Genomic DNA, 4,590 nt, shown 5'->3' with positions numbered 1-4,590 from the left:
GTGTAGACGGTGATGCTTTACTGCAGAGCTAATTAGTCATTTCCACAGTAAAGTGCCACATGTAGAGGCCTCCACTGAAACATTTGGTTGATCCACATAAAAGCAGCAATCATACCATACGTTGTACTGCCTTCAGTGGCACCATGTTGCATACCTCTTGTTAAGATTCTACAGCTTGAAAAGGAGAACCTCTTGCTTTGAAATAACAGCTGTACTTATCATTCAGGAAAGAGGGCTTACATGGTAGAGAATTGGTTTGACATAGAATATTATAGGAATAACTTGCATTTATGTAAATGCCTAGCATTGGAAATGTTAGTCAAATATAAATATTCTAGGCTGCAGGTTGCTGTGTCTACTCATGTAGCTATTCTCAAATGTAATACCTCCAAATAATTGCTTTAACTTTTAATAAATATTTTGTATATAGGAAGAATATAAGTCCTTTATAGCTAGAAGGACAAAGAATTTTAGAAAAAGATAATACCACCAGTCAGACCATCTTTAATGGCGGAACATTTTGAATGTAGAGACCCCTAGGAAAGAAAGGTATGTGTCATATAACAACATACTGTCAAACTAAAAATAAAAGAAATATTTAACCCATTAACATATGCGGGGGGGAGAGGGGAATAGATATACAAAATAGATGACAAATATTTGTATCCTTCTGTTATATGTAATATTGCATTTGAAGCCAATGTTTTTCTGACACTCACTATTCAAGCAGCACTTTTGGACGCTAATATGATGTCCTTGGTGCTTCCTTTTTGAATCATTTGTCTAGTGTTCATGAGCAGATTATGAGAAGGGCTGTTCACCTGGCCTTAATAGACCGGAAGAGTGCTTTGGATATCTGTAAAGTCCTGAGCTTTGTTCTCTCCCTAATCTATACATCATAACATGGGCAACTGTTGCCACCTTAGTTGGGGGGGCATGTGACCCCCCCAACAACCAATCAGCGACTGATTGGGGGCGGTCCCCTCACAGCCAATTGTGCTGGCTGGGAATCAGCTGCAGCACTCCTGGAAGTGGCCAAGAAGCAGCCGCGGTGCTCCCACTCCCTGGCTGGTTCTCACGGGGGGGGGGGGGGCCCCAGCACCCCCCCCCCCCCCCCCACCAACCAGCCAGTGACTGGGGGGGTGGGGTTTGCCCACGGCCAGTCATGTCCACTGGGAATCAGCTGCAGCACTCCTGGAAGTGGCCAAGAAGCAGCCGCGGTGCTCCCACTCCCTGGCTGGTGCTCACGGGGGGCACCAGCACTCCCTCCTGCCCCCCCATGCCCGTCACCCAAGCAGGAAGTGCGGCCTGTCAGGGGGTGCATCAACAGTCAAGCTGTGCATGTACACCCCTGTGCACCCCCTATGGGTTGTCACTGCACCATAGATTAATAAAGGGGCATATGATATTTTGTCTCTTGTTTACAGCACCCTTTTGTATAAGTCTTAATATTTTATTTGCCTTTTTGACCGCTGCTGAACACTGTGCCATTTTGTGGCCCGTTTGCTCATTTTTGTAAAATCCTGTAGCTCTTTGAAGCACTTCAGTTTTTACAGTTGTGAATGATTTTGTGTCATCTACAAACTAGGTGTCCTCACTATTTATTTCCACTTCCATCCCATCCACTTGTAAATATAGCAAACACTGTTCCCAACACACAACCTTGGGGAACCACACTGTTTGTTTCTTTCTATTCTGACAACTGACCATTTATATCCACTGTCAAGGCAGTATCTGACCTACACATTGACCTTCCCCCTATTGTCATGACAACTAAATTTCATTAAGAGCCTTTAGTTTGCTTTTGGGAAGCTTTTAGAAGCATAACAATGCAGCCTTGCCCTGATGCATATGCATGTTGATATCCTCAGAGAATTCTTCCTAATAAAGCCCCCTAAATATTTGTAGTTAAATTACCTCAGTGTTTCTGTAGCATATTAAGTATTTCCTATGTTCAGTGCAAAAACTTGCAGTCCTTTCTTTCTTTGAATGGCTCTTGCTTGTTGGGGGAAAAAAACCTTTCAAGTTTGAAGAAAATATGTTTAGAATTTTTCATGTATTGACATTTCAAAACCAACAAACAAAAGATGTTGGGTTCCCATAATGCTAAGTCAGTCTCGAAAATTAAGTGATGTCTAAGCTGTTTCAGCTCTTAGGGCACTGTTTCACTGCTCATTTGTTATTCTTCTCTGAAAAATGGAAGTTCAAAATGGCATTGTAGAATCATATTTGTTACATTTCCAGGACTTCTAAATTTAAAAGCTGTTCAAGTTTACAAGTGACATTATGAAGTTTCTAATTGATGTTGCTATAAAACAGTCCAGAAACAGAAAGCCCTGTTTCACAGATTTCATAGACATTAGGGCTGGAAGGGACCTCGGAAGATCATTGAGTCCAGCCCCTGCCCAAAGGGCAGGAAGTCAGCAGGAATCATAGGATCCCAGCAAGATAAGCATCCAGTTTGCTCTTGAAGGTGTTCAGTGTAGGTGCTTGAACCACTCCCGATGGCAGGCTGTTCCAGGCTGTTATTTCTTGGCTTGTACTTTGTTGTGGTATGTAACAGTTAGCTTGATAGAGTTTTGGCTTTTGTAGTGAGATGGGTCTCAAAGGACTTCATCCATAGAGGCATGTAGCCATTTTTTTTTCAAGCAGGATTTTTCATGCCAAGTTCTCATGCATGCTTTATGTTTATTCTCTCTTAGTATGTGGCTTAGTTAAATTGGCCGCTTAGAGTGAAAATGCGATGATTACTCCCTTTTGTATAAGAAAAACTGGAGTATTTTTCACCACACATGTAAAAATCTAGTCAAATATCTCTTTAGTTTTACTGCAAAAATGCTACTGTCTTCAAAAATGTTACAAGGCAAGTGCGTTGTTATCAATGAACCTGCACCATAGAATTTGAGGTCAGATTTTAGAAGAGATAATCTTATCATTCAAAACCAGAAAAGAATCCAGCTGACTTCAACAGCTAAATTGGTTCTGTGTAATTATTTGGAGTAAAAAGAAAAGCACGAAAAACGGTTTTGTCAGTTAAGTGGGCAGTTGCACTATATTTCTGTTCACTTGGGGGAAGCAGATCTGCTGAAAAGGAAGGTGCCAAACATAAATATTTGTTTCAAGAATAAAAATGGTACTTCAAGATTAATTATCCTCTTAAAGCAATTTATATGCCATTGAAGGATTTAAAATGGCTCAACTGAGTGAAGGGCTTAACTGAGTTAAAGCAGCTTAATTGAGTTAAACTATCTTAGACCAAGTTGATGTGTGGTTCTTCTCTGAAAAGTAATTATATAAAAAAATAGCCCCTTCTTACTAGTATAATTGCTTTTTTGCATATATTTTCTATTGCATCCATTTGCTTGGTAGAAAGAAAAGTTAAATTTTAGTACTGGCTACCATGCTTGTCAGCTCTATAGACCTAACTCAGCTCAGGCAGAGGAAGATGAATTTATTGCTATTTCCTGAATCATCGAAAATATTGTTAATGAAGTTCTGTTTGCAGTATGTCCTTGTACAACTTCAGTGAATATAACAGTGTTGCACAGGTGTAAGAGAGGGCATAATCTGTGGACAATTTATTTTGCAAATCTGGCATAAAATAATTGAAATCCCCTGAATATGGAAGTCCCACAGTGCCATTTTTACAAAGGCACCTGTTAGAACAGTCCCCAGACCACAAAAGTAACTAGGATTAACTCAGATAAACCAGTTTTATTTGAGGGTACATGCATTTAAACTAAACCAGATTCCCTAACAACTTAAAGCAGAACATTAGCTAACGGGCTTCCAGAAAGGGATTAAGTGAGTGGGTAGCAGCTAGCTCATGCCTAGGTGTTAAGCTCCTAAAACATCCTAACTGCTCAGTTGGGTTTAAATATTTAAAATCATCAGTAATGCTTTAGTTAAATACCAGCTCAATACTTAAGCACCTTAAGGACACTAAGTGAGTACTTCAGTAAGTGAAGTACTTTCTTATTTATTTTTTTCTTAATTAGTTAAGACAGCTTTGACACCAGGATTATTCTATGGCCAGCCCAATTTACTGATTACTCTGGGAAATTAGGAGGCTAAAAGACTCACCTGAAAATTATATTAATTGCACATGAAGGTGGAAGAATAAAAGATCAGAATAACCAGAGAATCAGGAGGGTTGGAAAGAAGCTGCAGAGTGTAGGGTGGTAAATTTAAAGCTATGCAAGACATTTCAGTACTGCTTCTTCAGCACTTCTACTCTGAACATGCCTACCCCAGCCATGAGGTGGTCAAGGTAGTTTAAGTGAGGCCCTCACTGCCATTCATATGCATGAGAGTAGGGGCAGATCCAGAGAGGGTGCAGTGCTGTGGTCATAACTCACTCCTTTTGGGCCACTCCTCAAAACACCAGAGACTTTTTTTATTTTTATTTTTTTAAGATACTTCTCCCTTCTCCAGCATATCCATCCCCTAACTGCCACTGTTCCCAGCTCCTTGGGGATGGGGAGATCCAGAGCTACCTTTGCCCTGCTTTAGCTGATCTGCATGGGGGGCTAGCTTAGCTGGGGTTACAAGCAGCTGGTGAGTTCCTTCTTACTGTCCAGTGCCCCCTGG

The 4,590-nt window shown here is 40.7% G+C and overlaps 1 protein-coding gene across 2 annotated transcripts in view; it reads left to right on the top strand.

The window, feature by feature from the left end:
* Positions 1-4,590, top strand: part of IL1RAPL1 (interleukin 1 receptor accessory protein like 1) — a 1,334,031-nt gene that overhangs the window by 586,048 nt on the left and 743,393 nt on the right. The window lies entirely within an intron of this gene.

This window comes from Crocodylus porosus, unplaced genomic scaffold, assembly GCF_001723895.1.
Source record: "Crocodylus porosus isolate Cpor-Errol unplaced genomic scaffold, CroPor_comp1, whole genome shotgun sequence".
NCBI classification, from domain to species: domain Eukaryota; kingdom Metazoa; phylum Chordata; order Crocodylia; family Crocodylidae; genus Crocodylus; species Crocodylus porosus.
The sequence above is the reverse complement of the archived record's forward strand: the minus strand, read 5'-3'. Positions and strand labels throughout refer to the sequence as shown.